The sequence below is a fragment of the Leguminivora glycinivorella genome, chromosome 23 (genome assembly GCF_023078275.1).
Source record: "Leguminivora glycinivorella isolate SPB_JAAS2020 chromosome 23, LegGlyc_1.1, whole genome shotgun sequence".
Lineage (NCBI taxonomy): Eukaryota > Metazoa > Arthropoda > Insecta > Lepidoptera > Tortricidae > Leguminivora > Leguminivora glycinivorella.
The window spans coordinates 7,717,996-7,739,199 of record NC_062993.1 but is presented as its reverse complement, the minus strand read 5'-3'; positions in this window follow the sequence as shown (position 1 = coordinate 7,739,199).

Genomic DNA, 21,204 nt, shown 5'->3' with positions numbered 1-21,204 from the left:
TGCCATTTAATAAATATCCAAATTCTTCATTCAATTCTTATACAAATTGACTGTCCCACGGTAAGCTCAAAAAGGCTGGTATTGTTGTATTATTCCATACTGAAATCAATTGATCAAACTGTAGGTAATGCTGCATCTGTAGTACTGTCTGTCCGGTCAAAAGGTCAGTCTGTTACTTCGCTTATTCGCTTATCTGACCCTCGTCAATTAACCGGAACACTTAAAATTTCACTCCACCCGATACCCACGACATCTCATAAACAGTCCTTGTCAATTTATATTGTCTCGTAAGTAATTCCACATTCCCGGTCCGACTGAGGCGTTATAATGACAGGAGGATGACGTATGGGATCGGCGCTTAGGGCGTTGTGTGCCGGCGGCACATCAAAGAGGTGGCCCGCTTTGATCTCGCCGCGGCACCGCCTACAGTGCTGGGGCCGTGGGTGGGATATCGATGGACGGGAAGGCTGGTCTGAGCTGATCGATAACACGGTCGATAGTAACGAGAAATTATGCTGGATAGTTCAGGAATTTGTCCACCTTTGAATTTAGAGCCTACTAGTACGTGTCTTCAAGCCACCCAAACAATTAACGGTATTTAGAAGTTAGAACATCAAATTTTTCGTGACTATTGTCATTATTAATTTTCTACAATTGTTCCGATGAGTAAGCACTCATCGGAACAATTGTATGGTTGATATGGTTGTTCTGTTAGGTTGTTGTAAAAGGCTCCCTTGGATAATTGAACAACTTTGCAATATTTGCTTATTGATAGAATAATTATAAATATCTAAAAATAAAATCTATATTCTACGGTTAAAAAAACTATAGATTTTACATCGTTCTTAACAGACTCTGAGCTTTCATTAAATTAAAACATATAAAGTATTCCGACATTACACTTACTTTAGGTAGACTTAAAATAAACTTAGTTGAAATAAGTTCGTCAAAACTTTGCACCAAGTTACGTCATAATATTTTCATAATACATCATTTAATTCTAATAGTGACTTCCTCGCTCCTCCACCTAAGTCCGAAAATATCGATATTCCAACGATAATGGTCAAGCATCGACTCGGCCATACCGACCGAGTCGCGTCCCTCGCCGCCGCAAGGTAATAAAACGAATGGCGCACGTATTTTGACGTCGAGCGGCGCTTCTGGTCGCCCATCTCTCTCACACGTATCGCCCCATCCCTCTCACACCACCGGAGGTGTCTGAAAGGCTATTATGGCGTTATAGCTCTGCCTTTGCTATAAATTACGCTGCAATAGTGCCTATTCTTTTGGACACAGCTCGGTTAGGCTAGATCTGACGGATTCATTTTCTTAGAGTACTCTTGATTGCCTTTGGGAGATTTGCGTTTAAGTCGTTTATAGAGGTTCGGGTTTCGTACAAAATTAGTTTGATGCGCTTTCATATCGTTCTGGGTGGCGGGATAAAACTAAATGAAAACTTGACTTAATGAAATGAAAAGTAAATAGGTCTGTACCTATCAGTGGCGGGGCGTGAAAATTTTCGTTGGTAAAGCCGGAGGGGATTTTGGAATCTGTTTTGTATGGACTTCTACAGATACTAGAGAATTTTAGGGAACCCGTTGGGAATCGAGTTGTATTGACGCTCCGCCACTGGTACCTATTTACTTTTCATTTCATTTAGTCAAGTTTTCGTTCATCTTAAAAATTCATCGTATTTTTTTTTAAACTCAATATTATGATAGGTATCTGTATACCTATCATAATATTGAGTTAAAAAAAAAATACGATAAATTTTTGCTTATATCTTACGGAATAGGTAGTGTATACATAAACACAAAATTTTATTGAACACGTGCGAAAATTAGGCCAGTAATGATATAATCACTGTATCAATCGTCAACAATCTGCCTTTGTTAGTACCTACTTACATACTAGCCCTCTCATTCGTACAACGTTCACTAAAGTTGTTAAGCCGATAAAGTTCGCTTGTCCCTTTCTAACGTATTGGCGAGATAGAAAGAGACAAACGAACTTTATCGGCTCAATAACTTTAGTGAATGTTTATGAATAAGATGGTAGGTATAGGTATATTATAAAAAGAGTGTATTATTATTATTTTAAGACGACAATTCAGTTGGACAAATTTAGGTAGAATCCAAGTTACTGAGAGTTGAATATATTAGAGGATTCAATCAATATTAAAATATGTTTTTTAAGAAATAAACGAGAAAATATAAACGAGGTAATATGTGCAATGCTGTGCATGTAATAAATTTGGTCAAAAGCTTTCAAAACGATACAGTGTTTTCATTTTGAATATTTAACGGACTTTTGACATGAAAGATGGACTTGAAACATTAACACTGCCCATCTGTGATTTTACCATATGTTATACAATAATTCGTCCTTGAAAATATTAGCAGCACAGTTGCATATCCAGCATAAATACAAAACAGCATAAGTGACAGCTAATATTCTGATAACTTACCGTCCTTACCGACTATACGCCCCTGAATAACTTTTATAATTTGACCTTTTCACAAAATAACAGTTACGGACGTTGCAGTTAAGACCTCAAACCATTTAAGTAGGAAAATATCTACGTATTGTATTGAATGGTACAAAAGTAAGCGAAAACTCAAACAGCAAACAAAAACAGCCATTATCGAATCGAGATATAATCATAGGATACGTTAGGCTAGCAATAATTTAGCAATACGAAAATTATTTTCTTTAGTTTTTCTCTGAAGCGAAATATGATGTGTTGACAGTGACACCAACAGATTAATTTCCCAAAAGCTTGACAAGGATTTATATTTTTAAATTGCATTGTGAGTTCATAATTCATTTGTCAGTGCTATTCGTACATGCTGCTGACACTCTTCCAGTAAGACATACCTAGACATGACCCAAATGTCCTGAGAGTGTCCAATTGATAATCTACGCCCGCTCTTCCAATGAGAATATTTCCATTTCGCACATACGACATTCATCCACTTCACCACCCATTAGACCGCAAAACACGCCCTCTGGCGGCCAGTAATTAGCCATCATTAATCTCTACCTCTGTCAAAACTGTGTCGTTCCAACCATTTGATAGAAAAAAAACATAATTAAGGCTCTCTGATTAATATGGCTTTGTCAAAATCGGGTGTGAATCAGGCGATTTCTCGACTGATAGAGGTGAGTGATGGAAAATAAGGTTAAAATTATTCACGGTTATCTGTTAGGTTATTTAATTATGGTCACTGGTCAGTTTGGTCAGATGTTTTTAGCGAGATTGATGAAGTGTTGGAGGTAAACGGTTTTTAATAGACAGTTTTTGTGTAGACTATTTTGGTGCCCTTAACAAAGACAGACAGTTGGGTGCGTAAAATCCCGAAACCTAATGGTAAGGAAGAAAACATTTAAAACATTTTAGTGAAAGATTTTTATGCGAAGACAAAACTTGTGTATGATTAAAACTACTTTTACTTATAAACCCTAAAATAAATTAATGGTTACCTACACATCAGTGGCGGCGCGTGAATATATTTGGAAGGCAACACAGAGCAAAAAATAAAAACCGGCCAAGAGCGTGTCGGGCCACGCTCAGTGTAGGGTTCCGTAGTTTTCCGTATTTTTCTCAAAAACTACTGAACCTATCAAGTTCAAAACAATTTTCCTAGAAAGTCTTTATAAAGTTCTACTTTTGTGATTTTTTTCATATTTTTTAAACATATGGTTCAAAAGTTAGAGGGGGGGGGGGGAACACACACTTTATTTTCCTTTAGGAGCGATTATTTCCGAAAATATTAATATTATCAAAAAAACGATTTTAGTAAACCTTTATTCATTTTTAAATACCTATCCAACAATATATTACACGTCGGGGTTGGAATGAAAAAAAAAAATCAGTCCAGTGTAAAGTGGTTACTGATTTTTTTACCCTAACAAAACCTTTTTTTCCTCTTTTTATTTTACCACTTTGTCGGCGCGATTCATATACATATTGGTACCAAATTTCAGCTTTCTAGTGCTAACAGTTACTGAGATTATCCGCGGACGGACGGACGGACGGACAGACAGACATGGCGAAACTATAAGGGTTCCTAGTTGACTACGGAACCCTAAAAACGCAACCTACCTTAATATTAGGTACCTTAGGCGCCCATCCAAGTGCATTTATCATACAGTCCGCTACGCTATGAAAGCGCTTAAAAAGCCATCTCTCCTCTTATAACTTATCTTTAACTCTGGACGATCACGGCCTCGCATGACAATACATTTCTTTATTTCGAATGTTTGCGTCGAAAAACGTGTTGATTAATTTAGTAAGTAATCTGTCATACAACAGTCAAAATGAATTAACGCTGCCATTACTAAACAAACCAAAGAAAGTCCTATCTCTTAAAAACAGGTAGTATCTAACCTTGAAACTCTGGCTTGCACTGTCACTAAAACACGATACCGAAACACTCCAAACTATTTAAATTTCACTGAATATATCAGCACGTAATGAGCAAGTTAATAAAAAAACTGAGAGAATAACACAAAACATTTGAAAGCACACGAAGCCTCGGTAACAAGCGGGACGCAAGTCTTGCAGTGATATTATTCCAATTTCACCCACGAATTTAAAAACCTTTTCATACAAACAAAGTATATCTGAAGAAACATTCATTATCACATTACTAAACTTAAATTAAATAAAATTCTCGGTTTTTTAATAGAAACTGTTAATATTTAAAGGCTTTTATTTAAAATAAATATATGTGCGATAACAAAACACAATCAAATTTTACCCATTAATACATTTATAATTTTAGTATGGCAATATTTAGCATGCAATTATTACACTGTAATATCAATCTTATTTGTTTCACTCGAAGCTTTAAATTCAAATGAACAAGTGCGAGCAATCGAATGTTGTGCGCTTGGCTGTCTATGTGTTCGCAAATGGCGGTCACCCGTCTCTGTCATCTCAATCCTGCTATGAGTAGAGTAAAAGAGATAGTTGCGCCCAAATTACGTACATAGGAGTTCGCGATAGGCAAACACTCACACGCGCGGACTTTGTAAATGTGTATGTGCGTGTTTTCAAATATAAACCTTATAACGCATTGTTTACGGTTTTAATTCAAATGAATAACTCGATAAGAAGCCGAGTTGCTTTGGAGTTTAGTTGAGCGGGCTGTCTTTATCAGCGTGTGCGTGATTTTTGTATCTGTGTGGAGTGACCATGAATGAATATGAAAGCTTAGGCATAAGTAGCTTCACTTCGCGTTCGCGCGCCCGATAATTTTAGGTACATACATATTTGAATTTAAGCAAATGGTGTTATTTTTTGTGGGGCAATACGTAATGTTTTAATTATAAGTATATTTTTAATGGTGGTTTGTAACTTTGGTATTTGTTGCGGAACATCTAGGGCAACTCGGTGGGAATTGGATTGTATGAGCGCGCCGCCACTGCACACATATTTGTAGGCAAATCAAAATTAACTTCAAAACAATCAAGTTCTACTTAAAGTATTACAATAATATTTATAAAGAGTGGAAGTACGAAATTGAAAGTACATAAAATACATACGATTAGATATGTATGCACCTATTTTTAATGAATTTTTTTAAAACTTATAAGTACCTACGTACTTCATCATTAATTACGATTTGCCAGAAAGTAATTTTTCAGTTTATTAGTTTTACTTTATCAGTGTCATCGTTGGGTCTCCAATTTCTAGAGGTTTTTAATATGATTAAATGTCGTAACGGACCTCGATCAAAAACTGGCCCAAAATAGTTTCCGGCGTTCCGGCAGGCTTGAAGCTTTCCAGAAACTTGTCATGTTGCCTTTTCTACCTTAATTAACTAATTACTTACGCACGTTGACAGGTGTGGCCAAAAGTTATTGTCATTTACAAACTTAAATGTAACTCCAGTTGAGCAAAAATAAACTTTACAAACGATGTGTCTAAAATTTTGCGAATTTATAGGAAAAATTGGTGATTGTTATCAGGAGGGGCTTACTAATGAATACGCTAAATACAAACAATTTTAATTAACAAAAAAGCTAGTTAGTTATTTGTGTTACAGATACTTTAAAGAACGAGGTGCCGTGGGGTATTTAAAGTAAGTACCTACATACATATTAACATTTTTGTCCATGTACCACATTGTACAATGTGCATGACTATGTTTTTTTTTTTTTTAAATGCATATTTTCTTTCTGTTTTTATTTTTCTTGTCATTTGTCATGGATCACGAGTGTCCTGCGTGCAAATAAGTTTAAATAACTTATTTGCCCTAGTTAGTATTAGTACGCATTTTTTTTTTAGATATTACATATTTTATAATTACAATTTCCTTTAACCTCCGATCTATTAGCATACAAGTGTAACTAGTACATTCTACAAGTTATATTTAACTAAGGTAATAAAACTTAAATAACAAATAACTAATAAATTAACTCTAAAATAATAAAACAACTTAAAATTAAATTGATTTCGCCTGTCAAACTAATATACCTTCTTCCAAAGTAGGTATGTTAGGAACATTAGGAAAAGGAACTAACAAAAATACCTTCCGTAATTATATTTCGTCTTAATAAGTGATTCTGATCCAGCATTTTTGGATTCACTTCAAACAACCATGACACACGTCCATCTAAAATGTCTTAATTTCATCTGTCTCATACTTATTATCTAACAAAAGACAAAGCAATTACCTCTAAAATCTTCAGATATATTTATCAAATTCGCGTATCGTGGGAACGGGAGATCGCCACTTAAACCCATCGGGACGTGGTGACTTGCGATTCCTTGACCAGTGATGGCCAGGGTAGGTTGAGCTGTGTAATAGAGTAGTAACTATTATTAAAGATTTGAGTTCTTTCTTCATGATTTTTTATGTAGGTAGGAGGTAATTGGGTAGACGAGGATGTGATTGTGATTGGATGTGATTACTGTCGCGGATACTAATATATAGGATATCTGCAATACCAGAGGTGTGATCTTTTGGCTCACTTTGAATCTAATAATCACTTTCTTCGTCAAGGGCTTATCATTATTATGTCTGCAAAGGTGGATATAGATACACGATTTAGATGGATACCTACTTTTTATTACTAACAAATATTTACTTTTCATATGGAAAAATAATTATTGACTTATGCAGATCATCTTGAGCAGAGTGCAGAGTCAGCATCAAAAGTGGTCGAAAAAATACGGCAAAATGTATTCCGCATTGAACTGTCTTTCCAAAATATGTAAATATATTTTCCGTAACGTAAGTATCTGTACCGTCATAGCTGGGCACCGTTAATCAAATAGTTAACTTCGTTAATCGCTAATCCGTTACTAAAAAAGTTAACTTCGTTAATCGTTAAAGCGATACATTTCGACAAATTTAACGTAAGTTAAAGTTAATCGTTAATCCGTTAACACGTGAAAAAAAATGAACTTTTCTTTAAATATTTAGTTGCATCAGTATCCACTATAACGTATTATATTTCTGTAAAAGGCCGAAGTACAGCTAGCCTATTGAACTCTAGGCTGCACGTGGAAGGCAGTGATCGCCTGAGCTACTGCCAAGAGCTGTGTCAGGAGAGATGCTGGCGGTGACGGGACTGTTGTGGCACTTTGGGCGGTAGAGGCTAGGGAAGCGAATGTGGTCGTAAATAGGGCTCGAATTTGCTGCCATATTACTACAACAGTCGCCATGGTAAAGCTTAGGATTCACCGAATCAAAGTTAGTAAAAGCAAATCCACGTGAAGAATACTTTTTTAGGTAATATTTCGGACTTTTAGCAATCGACATCGGTAAAACCTAGGATTTACCGGCAAATCATAGGATTTGCCGTACTTCGGGCTTTTATAGTGGCGTTCAGAACGTGTTTTTCGCAGCGCAGATGGCGCCTGTGCCCTACTAGATTAACGATTAACGGACTCGGAGAAATTTAACGGAAGTTAACGACTCCGTTAACATTTTTTCAAGTTAACTTAAAAGTTAATCCGTTAATCGAAATGTTAACTTCGTTAATTAACGATTAACGGATTAACGAGTTAATGCCCAGCTATGTGTACCGTGTATGACGTATGACAGAGACATATTTTTCTTTGAAGCTATTCAAGAAAAGCAAATATTTAAAAATTTTAGTCTGATACGCTACTTTAGAAGTCGATTGTATAAGTTCGCTGGTATAGCTACTGGTGACCAACTGTAGTCGCGTAAGATAAGAGTAAGTATGGCTCTTACCACACTGGTCTAGTCAATAATGAGTAGTTATCCTCTCACCGTCCAGGTAATTCGCTTAATGGCCGAACCCACTAATTATCGAATTACTTTTTTATTTTATTTTATTTTCGGTGTGGGAATAAGGTCTGTTTACGTTAGATGTGGTTGATAAGATACCTTTAATTTTGGTGGCGGCTTTCTGTGTCTTCTCAGACTTTGTGTTTCAGTGGCTACTTGGCTAAATATGTAGTTACTTTATTTACTTTAGTTATATTTCTTCTTGTTCTTCCTAGCGTTGTTATATTAGCATTTTTAGCAAAGCCTTACGGGTCCGTTTTGGCAACTACATATTGTTTTAGTTATGTTAAGGAAACTTGAAATGGAGAATATTGAATAGAGACTTTAAGTTAATCATTTCGTACAGGAGTTCTAAAGCGCTTTCTGTAAGAATTGTAAGATATCTTCAATTTATTACTTAGGTACAGTGCATTTGTTGATTGTAAAAAAAATGGTTGTTTGAGTTCGAGTATCAAAGCCAAAGGAGAACAATTTAGATTAATATTTATTTTAGTTATTTTTGAAGGAATCTAACTACTACCTTTACAAAAAATAGTTATTAAATATGGGGTTAAATTGTGGCGTAGGCGAGAGGCTGACAACCTGTCACTGCAATGTCACAATTTGGATTTCTTTCAACCCCTTTTTGCCAAGAGAAGAGTGGCACTGAAACTTAATAGTATTAATGTGCTCTGCCTACCCCTATATGGGATACAGGCGTGATTATATGTATTTATGTTTGTATAATTAAATAAAGTATAACTACATATGGACGTATCGATTTAAATAAATCTTATCAGTAAATTAAAATAGAAACGCATTTATCGCCTTTAGTGAAACTCATCAGTGGGTACCATAAAACGTGTGTGGCTTACTCAACATATAAAACTAGCAATGAACGTACTTTAATTAATACAAAAACTATACGTTTGTCTGATTCAATTAATCACGCTAATGACTTATTAATTGAGAGCTTTCTATCCAACGTCTATTTGATGTAATTAACTTTCATCAATTAAAAGATTACCTAATTGTTAAAACTGATGCAAAACTATATAAATTAAAATGTATCTAAATTAACGAAGATATTAGACTTAACATGGTACCCATGGAGAAATCAAAGTTTGTGAAATTACATAGGTAAGGTAAAAAAAAATATCACCGTACCTTTTGCGACAGTCAACTTTGATATTTCAAATTTGGATAATTCAATTTAAAAAAAAATATAGTTAAAATAGGTCCCAATTGTTAATTTTTACAAATCTATTTTTTTTTTAATAAACTTCCATGACTCCCCAAGTCGCTAATTAAATCATACTACGAAAATGAAATTCACAAGTGACACAAAGAGATATCGAATCTTCGATTTTCGTGGCAGACCCCCAAGTAATCCATTCAATTTTCTCCAAAACCCTACCAAATTAAAAATGTCACCATCTAAAGCACCACCAAAGGTGCCGTGGTATTTATAATTTGGCCGGGTGCGGCGGCTCGATCTGAGGCAGCTGATTTATAAACAATACGTCAGTGACGTAAGCTTCTTTAGCGGGTTAGATTTATCGCTAGGGAGGAGACGTTGTCGATGGATTGGTAAAGTTGGTATCGATATCGACAATATGAAACTGAAACATAAATTTTGTGTTTTTATTTTTGAGTAGCGGAACACAGAAGAGGCCTTTGCCCAGCAGTGGTGCACAGATAGAAAATATCTCTTCAACCAAAGAAACCTATTTGAACCAAGAGATATCCAGTTTCCCATATCAGGAAGATTTTAATTACTTGATATAAAACATAAAATGTCTCGATGTTTATTACTTGCACTAACCATTTTATATCTTAACATGATTAGCAAAACAATCTTTTTTTAAAAACTTAATCATTTATTCCAAGAGCGTAAACGTTTTGTTCGGTGATAATTATTACTCAGAAGCAAATCAGCAAGTTCTTAAAAACAAGTATAATATTTCTTGGTTCTAAGTAATAAAATTGTTGTATTAAGAGTTATGACGGTTTTCGGTTAAGAGTTATGCATAATTAAAGTAAAAGTTAATGTTTCTTGGGGTGAAACAATTAGTTACTTACACCAAATATATACATTTTTCATTTTAAAAGTTCTGACGGTATTAGATGAAGATTTACATGTTTGAAGTTAGATTTAATGTTTCTTGGGGTGAAACAGTAAGTATCTTAAACCAAATATACTTACTTCTTGGATGTAATTTATCTTATTTCATTTAAAATATATAATTTCGAGTTCCCCAGCCAGTTAGAGAGAGAGAGAGAGAACTGGAGCGGAAGCACGTTTAGGATAGTCCTCAATAATAGCGCGTAGTTCCCAGAGGGAAGCAGGGGGCTATTATGTCGGAATTTGTATTCCTATGATTCGATACATATCAACCGGCGAGCCTAACCAAATCGGGAAAAATCTTAACACCGCGATGTACGAATTCTATGGGCTGGGGTCAGCGCCATCTAGCGGGTTTTTTGGTAACTAAACCGGTGTCGCCGCTCGGCGCGCGAACTAAATCTTGAAGCAAAACTTTATTATTTTTCGATCTAAACGTGTTGATTCTCAAATGGAACTTGTAGGCATTAAATCAAGAATTTGTGATATGAAGCCAAGAATGTAATAAATCTTGACCTAAGTCCGTGTTGATTTTTTATTTAAAACCTGCTCGAATTATGAATGAAGTCTATAAGCATCAAACCAAGAATTATTATAATCAAGCCAAGATTGTTCTAAATCTTGAAGTAAAACCTTGATATTTTTTGATTTGAACTTGTTGATTCTCAAATGGAGCTTGTAGACATTAAATCAAGAATTTGTGACACAAAGCCAAGAACTTAATAAATCTTGACATAAATCTGTGTTTATTTTTGTTTTAAGTTATTCTGGAACTTTGAATGGAGTTGCAAAGCATCAAATCAAGAACTATTAAAATCAAGCCAAGATTGAACTAAATCTTGACGTAAAACCGTGTATTTTTTTTATTTAAACTTTTATGTCTTGACTGTAGAACGTAAAAGTTAAATTAAGAAATTATGATTTCCTATTAAAAACGCAGAATTCTTGTAGTTAAATTGTGGTGAATCTTCTTTTAACAGGTTTTTATTTTTGCTTTGATAAAGGTTACTTGAACCAAAGACGTTTTTTAAGAACTAGCATATTCATACTAAAACGGTGTAATATTTTGTTGCAAATAAATACTTCTTTGATTCAAATCTGTCCTATTTGTACCAAATGTATATAAAGTTACGACTGAACAATTTTGATTCTTCTTTGAAAAAGGAATATCCCTTTAGGTTAAGACCATGTTATTAGATGAAGAATTATATTATTCCTTTTAAATAACAGTGTTTGAGAGAGTTTTCCGTCTTAAATTAAAATATCTTTTCTATCTGTGTGGGGAAAAGGATATTTTTTGAGAAACGTATCTTAATGTCGATGGGAATGATGTGATGTCGGTGAAGAATTACTTTTAGTTAGTTTCTTTAGCGGGTCAGACTTAAAGCTATGGACATTGGACGTAGGACGTCATTTAGAAGGCAATTCAGATTCACTATTATAAGTCCGAACATTTTAATACGATTAAGGAAATTGAAATTATGGATGACCCGGATGACATGAATTAACCTATGAGTCTATTCTGTGGTAATTAATTAATTCATTGGCAGTATTCATAAATTAACCTTAAAGCTGTATTTTCTCACTTGAATAGTTCCTAGGACCTTCAAATTTTACAAACTGATAAACTAGCTAGATGTATTTAAAAATATTTTAATCGGGTTACTCAGGTATTAAGTCGATATAACGCTCGACATGTTACAAGTATACGTCGCGCTTTCGATGCATAGAGGCGGGGTCTTGAAAAAAATCCTCTGAAATCGATCGAAACATGGCCAGCGTTATATCAACTTAATAGGTAAGTACGTGTGAGTAACCCGCTTAAAATATTTTTAAATATGCCTGAGTCTCACGGGAGTTTTATAGATGTATCTACCTAATAAAAGTCGGATAGACAATGAAATTCCCATTTTCGCGATCCTCAAGTTTCGTAATTTATTTGGGATCTACGACGTTTAAGATTTTAATTATTCTTTTATTAAAAAATTAACCAATAGTGACCGACGTTTCATATATAACTAGTAATAAATTCATAATTGGCAATTTCATGATTAAGTAAGTAAATATTTTGCTTCAATATAGGTTTAAAGGTTACAAAGTTAGGTATTCCAACAAAAATGGTAAACTTAAAAAGCAAAACAAAGTCGATAAAAAAACACCGTCAACACCACATCACTATCCGCGGATACAATCTTGAATCAACCAGCACTTACGAATTACCACTACAAACATACCTGCCATTTCACTCACACACACCCAAACGGTTATCCCTGTCTCTTTCACCACGAGTATCATTGCATTCAGGGGGGTTACTATCAAACGATCTACTGAGTCGATTCTCGTGCGTGCGAGATTGTACTCTAAAGTTGGTACGATTCGGTTGAGAAGTATTTGTAAGGGAATATGTAAAGTGAGTTTTTGTAAGTAACATTTTGGTCCGTGGTGGATAGTCGGCGCGTTTGAAGTGCTAAGCCCCGCCCCCGCCACGCCCCGCGGGTCGTAGTGACAATTATGACAAAGGATTAATTAGGAGGAAGCGGAATGTCGCAGTTCCGAGTTGGAAGGAAGGGAGGGGGGTTGTTAGAAAAAAAGGATTAAGGAGTTATTGACTTATTCAAGTCAAAATTAAACAGGTACACTGATTTAACAAACTAAATATTATGTGTTTCAGAAAAAAAAAGGGTGGGTGGGTTGTAAGTATTATAAGCGGTTTTAATTAACTAGGTATGCAATGATAAAGAGCGATCATTGTAGCGTATCGATCTATCGATTCTAACTTTAAATTAAAAAAAATAAACAGTTTGAAGTTTTAACCACCAGCTATACTCTAAGTAGTAACTTTATGGGTCTCATACTGAACAATTTTTATTACTGGACCAATGTCATAATAGCAAAAAAAATCTGTTCTAAATCGCACCGTCAATATGAACTTTAGTTCCAGTTATTGTATAATTATTAGGATTTTTTATAAGAACTGCGTTGAATTTAAGATACGTTTAACGTATACGTTTAAGAACGATTAATGGATACGAAGAAACAACCTCGCATATACCTGCAAATCCACGACATACGAACCCAGCAAACAGTAAATAAATCCCAATTATTATTTATGATTCAGCAACCTTTCGCAATTCTGCTTCACATCCACAAACCAAACATTAGATCCAACTCAATCGCATGAAACTGAAGCATGCGCATACCAACGTAATTGAGCGTCGCTCTTATTTCCTTGAAATACGGTTTAAAGTGATATAGAGTTGTTTAGTACCACCAGCGCGGTTCTTACGTAATTACAGAGCAGCATCAAAGGTGCCGCCGCCGGCCGCGGCGCCTTTGTACTAAACTAAACGAGACATTCCGCCCACCAAAATGTAAACCATAGACAATCGGGTTAAGGTTTGATTTCAATCGTGGCGTGCAGCTTTTCTTAACACCTTAGTAAGTAAAGGGTCGTATCAGTTAGGGATTTTGCCACGGATATGTCAAAAGAGGTTTTATTGGGGGCTAAATGAGGGACCGCACGGGGCGAATTAGGTCACGTTTGCTCTTTAGGCGGGATTAAGGAATGTTGATTTGTGGCTACTTGTGTGATTGGAAATTGAGGGATTGGGAAAAGGAAACTGGTGGAAATATTTGTAGACATACATCTAGCTCGGTATTTTAACAAGTTTTTTTATACATGTATTTCTTTAGCAGTACCAGACAGACTACAGAGAGTTCTAAATACAAATTTTTGTTTTTAGCTTGAGTATTTCGTCAAGTACAGTATTTTTCAATCACCTAGGTAGGAACTTATATTTAAATAAAAGAAAACTAGAAATCAATTTTCATCTCTTATTTATTAATAAAAGAACTAAAATATTAATAGAACCGGAACCATTTCCGTAAGCCTTAGGTAGGTAAATGTATTATGCCCGGCTCGATACTTTCGAAGCTTGAAAGGCTTCTCTTGTGTTCAATTTTCCATAATTCGATGGCTCAATCCAACGATATTTGTTTAAAAAAGCGCCGCACACGACGGCCATTACGGCTCTTCCCTCTTAACAGGAAAACGGGATGTTAAGCGTGAGGCCTCTTAAGATAATGAGTTCCGTACTTACCATTATTTTGACGTGAAAAATTTGGACGTAATTCAGGTCGGAGCGCTCACGATTCGAAACGTGGTGAGAACCGTCCAGTAGAGTTTGAATTTGGCGAAAATTATGCGTGTAAAATAAATAGAACGTGGATAAGTAGGGAAAGTACAGTAGGGTAAATATATGACTGTATTTATAATAAATTAGTTCAAAACAAGCGTTAAACAAAGAACTAGAAACCGTTAATTAAGGAGGTATAATAAAAAATATATCAATATTTGATCAATTTTGAAACCTATTAAAGTGTAAAATAGGTTAGGAAATATATTATTTTAGAGTTGGTTTAGGTATAGCTTTTGTCAGGTTTATTTTATGGCAATCTTGAAAAATTACGCGTTTCAAAGAAATAATTATGACTAACGAAAATGTGGTAAAAAATACCTAGAACATTATTAAATATTAAACAAACAACACAAAAAACAAACTTTAATATTATACGGTAGGCGTTAGCTTGCGCTAATTATGTCCACTTATATGAAACAAAATTCTAACTATATTGGGCTAATTGAAAAAAAGTAAAATCATTAATGTGTTGGTACATTTTTTCAGTCTGTGTCTGTGCGTTTCGCATAGGTAACTAACTGGAAAGTTATATTAGGTACACCTGGGCCCTTAGCCGAATGGCATTTCTACGACGACGTGAAACGAAAACGAAACGCCGCGAAAGGTAGTCTGGCTCTGTCGCGCCAATACGCAAGAGCGATAGAGATAGATATCTACGAGCGTTTCGTTTCGTGAGCGTTGTGCATTCGGCTACGAACGCTGATTGTGATTATATTTTTTTGGAAATTAATGTAAAATTCCATAAATTGAAGATTACCTACTGAACTTACTTCGTAATTAGAGCAATTAGGTGAAACAGTTATTATTGTTATCAGCATGTCATTTGTGGAATTTTGCAGCAATTACAAAATAACACAAAATCATTAATAAAGGTAATTGTCGTGAAAAAATTTACATAATTAGTGAAAATTAAACCCTCAAATGCTCATGAAAATTGTGTGAAATTGTGTAACTGTAAAATTAGGTAAAGGCCTTTTTATAATAGATACTTTAACATGATTTTATTATAATATGAATTCAGCAAGCTGTGTTAAATAAGAAATGTTTTCCTAATATGTGTATTTTTTATTAAATAAATATGACAGAGATCTTACGTAGGTATAGACCTAATTTCAATTCTGTTACATGTTCTTTGGTAGGCGTTAGTACGTTTTCACATTATCCGATACCGCGGGTACGGGTATATGACCTGTCCTATATGTTAAAGGCGCCATGTTTGAGATTTGCCTCCTTATTTTTTTTCCTTCCTTGATTTGACCCTTTCTTAAGTATGTAATAAATGTGAGAACGCACTTAGGTAAAATTGTTAGACAGATGACTTAAAAACTCTCTCTCTCTCTGTTTGTGCCTCTCTGGGTTTTTCCATCTCATAGTGGAACTCCAAAAGGCTTTGCAGCTTAATTTCCTCGCTTCCTTTCGCATGTGTAATGAGACAAGCATCCGTCTTGTGAAAGCGCCTTCCAAGAATATATCAATAGGAAAAGGATATTTTCATTTTGATTTATTTCCGCAGCAGCTCCGGGTAAAAAATATGAGTTTGTAGGATGTAGGCGGGTAAATTTATCTTTGCATTTATTGTATAAATCTAGTAGGATCACTAATGTGATTCCCGTCAGTGTAAAAGTGTCGCGATAAGTTAACGAAATGTAAGTTTTTTAAACGATAACTTATTTTATTTTTACATAATAACGCCAGTTAAAATGAAGTAGGGCATAATAATTATTAATTAGGTATTATATTTTAAGCAATCACATATATGGAAATAGACACTTACTGTTTCTGAATTCAAATGATACCTACTTACTTGAAATCATTCCGATTTTGTTGTGTGGGTAAATACATAAATCTCTGGAAAAAGATCGCCTTACTATATATTTCATCGACTTTACCTAGATTCGAATCGAAACAGTCGAAATTAAAAAAGCCCCCTTTGGTCCAACAAGGCATGTTACCTGAAACGAGAGAAGACTGATTCTCGTGCTGCTGAGCTATATATATGTATAGGTAACTTTGAACGGAACACTGATTTTAAAACAACTACCTACTTAATTAATCATCATAATTGATGTTTTTGGATTCAGGTAGCTGTAAACTCGACATAATTGCTCCTAAATAAACATAAACCAGGAACCAACAACAAAGTAAATAACAATTTAAAATTTCCCCAATTTCCTGAAGCTGAAGCTCTGAAACCATCCGAAAGCGGCGCCCTGAGCGCACACAATACAGGCCATCAAAGATGATAGAGCGACCAGCGAATTACTATCCCGTCCGAGTGAAATAACAGATCATTGTTTGCCTTCATTACTCGGCCACCCAGCTCGGTATACCCGTCTCTCTCGCACGCACGGTGGCCCATAACAAGACCTAACAAGGAGAGGGAAAATGGCCACATGTGATGGCCATTTTTTACGATATTACTGTGTTTATAATAAATCGGCCGGAGTAATCGATGGGACAGAATTAAAATTGCATTAATTCGGACGCGCTTATATCATGTGAGTGGTGATTTATATTGTGGAGTGGAGGTTGCTTCTGTTGGTTTATCTTGGGTAAGAAATTAAATTGTACTGGAAAGTTTTACATAACAATTTATCGCCGACTGTACCTTTCTTTCAACAGTCATCTGCTGCTTTCCGAGGCGTTTCTAAAAACCCTTTACTCGATGGGGATACGACTTTTCATAATAGAGTTCCTATGACCACCTTTCTGACCCATCAACAGATCAGCTCCATGATACCATAATATTGCATTGTCACGTGATTTACATGTGTGTGCAAAATTTCAGATCAATCAGAAACCGGGAAGTGGGTCAAATTTAACTCCTACGTTTTGACCCAAACTAACTCCAAGGTTAGCTGGAAGAGATCCGTTATAGGGATAAGCTCGCCTTTGTATCTCTATTCCTACAAATTGTAAATAAACTGTAATGTTGTACACAATAAAGTGATTACTACTACTGATAACATACTAACAAGGCAAGTTGTAATAAAATAATTATACTTATTTAAGCCAAACCATCTACAGACAGGTAAGTACTACGATCTCCCATTTACATATTTTTGAAACTGCGATTGAGGTGATAAATTGTGGTATAACAATTTTGCGCAATTCAACAATCGTGGATGTTGTACATTTCAACTTGTACGGTAAACTTGGTTCGCACGTTTTTGCTTGATCTTTCACGACCCTATTATTTTGTCTACGCTTGTCTGGTCCCGATCATGCTATCAATCATTATAGTGTCAAATAAGCTGTCGAAGCGTATTGAGAGCGTTTGATTAAAGATGAAATATTCACCTTGTCGGCTCGACCGGCATTGCACTCTTGTGAATAAAATGCAACTTTCTCATCCGTTTTCGAAGAAAAGAGGGCCATTACCCGTGAAAAAAATATTGTTAATACTAACCACAAAATTAAAATTTTGGAAAAACCCCCGACAGCGTCATAGTAGACCGATTTTCATGAAACATGCCTAAGAACACTACCGACTAACTCAGCTTTCAAACAAAAAAAACTAATTCGAATTCGGTTCATCCGTTCGGGAGCTACGATGCCACAGACAGACACACACACAGACATACAGACACATCAAACTTGTCGTTTGCGCCGTCGTTTTTGCGTCGGGGGTTAAAAAATAAGCACCAAAAACTTGAAAGTACATAAATTGACCTACGCTGAAACGTAACTTTAATGAAAATTATTATAGGTCTTTAAATAAGCTTGCGCTATTCACTATAACTTCGGCGATTTAGCGTAAAATTCCTGAAACATTTCCCCGAAGCTCGTACGCGTAGAATTATAACTCCAAGCCTATCCTAAATTTCAGCAATAAACCAGGGGCCCTATTCGAACCGTTATCTAACTGTCAAGTGGTATCATTTCAAAATCAACTGTGGATAATGGTCGCATGTGAGATCGGATCGCAAGTTGGTTTTGAGCCAACCAAAACGTATTAATTGAAAAAAAAATATGAATCTAAAATCAACTTTATCTTAGTACAATAGGGCTTATAGTTTTTTACATTAAGCAAAACGGTACATGATTCATGTGTCCTTTTTACCGTTGACAGCTTTTGGTACATGTGGATTTGGTCGCTAGACTTTTTTGTCTATGGAAACGCTGTGCACGATGCGGTGGAGAGTAGCGGAACTAAACATGTCATTTACCGGCTATCAAAAAGAGGTTACACTGGTGATGGTCGATAAAGACTATTATTAAACGAATTTTAGCAGCAATGAAGCTTTATTGACAAGCGTTATTTTTGTGAAACCGACATCTACACGTCACATAATGCTAGCTCCACACATTATGAAATAAACGCCACAAATTATAGGAGGTATATACACGTCACCCAATCTCAAGTTGCTTCTAAACCACGCTTACGGATCAAGTCGTAAGTACATTCACACATTTTACAAAATACTTAAATTGAATTTTTTTTTCTCCTACAGAGCCGCCATTCATAGAGTCTGACCGGAAAGTGAAGAGTCGTGAAATGTATGGGGTCTAATACATTCCACGACTCACGACTCCTCACTTTCTGTACAGACACTAGTATACAAGGGGTTTGCATTGAAATTCAATGAGGAGGCACACTCGAAGCTTGTGACAGATGGCGCCACCTTATAAGTCCATTGCACAGACAAAGAATTTAATACGTGAGAGTGAGAAAAAGATATATTTTTCTCTCTCTCACACATATGAACGACAATGACATGCCCATTATTACACTTACGTACAGGCGCCGCCTAAAATGTCAGTGCCCGGCGGGATAACATGTCAGTGTGTCTCCTCATTCACATTGACAAAATAGCTTGAACATGTTAAATCCATTAAACTGCAATTGAAATTCCTATCTTTTTTGTGCCAATGTTTTCATTTCAATGACATACAAACACAACTATTAAATATGTGTTTGTATTGTTTATATTTATCAAGAATAAATGATTTGTATTATGATAATAATAATGATTTGTATAAGGCGGAAATTAGTTTTTTACCTCACCCACACAAAAAGGGACTTTGTTTTTTTTCTACGAGGGAGCAAACTGACAATTTTCTGTTCGAGAACTTTGTTGTCAGTACAGAATATTAACGCAACGAGTTTGCATACCTTTAAATGTCTGTCACATAATTAATCATTTACATCTTGGGCGTTAACATTTCAATACCTACTATTATCGAAATCCCTCGCTACGCTTAAAATTCAATGTGATTGCCATGCCCACAATATTGCTGCCGATATACAAATACAGTTGTATTTTTATAGCACCCTAAAGAAAAGGATGCATATAGTTTTCTTTATTCTTGTTTACTGACACACTTGTTTGACAAAGTATAGTACGCACTTACCTACAAAAATATTGACAAAAATGTGCAAACTCTTTGTTGCGTTAGTATTTTACACTGGCAAATTAATTCTACAACACAAAATATTGTACCTATGGTAACACCACATTTGGAGATACTTTTGCATTCGATCGTAAATATAATAGAATATGCCCAATAAAACAACTGAACAAGCTTCGTTAAACTTTATTTGATGTCTTAAATGTTTGTGTCACAGAACACATTTGTACATTTATTTAGTCGCATACATCTGTATACTCTACAACTATTGTTACTATTGCTATTTACAACAGGGGAAGACAATTATATAACTCCGTATAGACAGATAGGAAGAAAACGGCCAAACTCAGAACTATAAAGAAAAAGGTACGGTGGCTTAGATGGCTTTACACCTTTGGGGGGTGCTCGGCTAGATGGCGCCAATATTAGTATTTTACACTTTAACTCATATCAAGCTAAGAATATGGGTCAAATTTTCAAAACTGTGGTTCAAAAGTTTTAAGCCTGTGTCGAGAGATAGCAGTATAGGCACTGTGATTACACATTTTACTTTGACAGTAACTCTTCTTCAGCTAGTAGATATTCCGTGCCACGACCGCATTATTTAGCGCATGTATGATTTGAAGAACCACTGCAATTATTACAAAGGGGGGACCTAAGGGCACAGTACAAGAAAGAGCTCTATCTACAGTATGGCCACACCCAGCAATAAACTCTGAACTAATGTAGATACTTACTACAATTTAAATACACGTGACTATCAAATTAAACAAATATCGTGACTATTATTTTGAAAAATCTTATCTCACACTGATACTTAATATTGAAACGCAGTGCCTCTACATGGACTTCATACATAGTTACTATATTCTTCTTTTCATTGACAGAAAAACAAAGTGATGCTCTCCAGCAATGTATTTAAATACAAAATGCAAATACTTTGGTTTTTTACCTATTTCAAATAAAAATACAAAATAGTTTTAGAAAAAGGTATTTGAAATACAAAATGCAAAATAGGTATCTTCAAAATACCTTTATTCAAATAAAATACTTTTTTGACATAAGGTAAAGCTTTTATTCTAAAGATGTGTTTAAAACACAGAATCACCAGAGAGCCCAGAAACCTGGCTCTATAGAATTAGCACGTTAAAAAGTGAAGCCAAAAATTGGCTGTCTCCATGTCTTTTACCTAATATTATAAAAATCTAATGAAAGAGTTATTAGGGGAAGGTTGCTATCATTGGACCACTTCGCTGCTCTATATATATAGTCGGTGGCA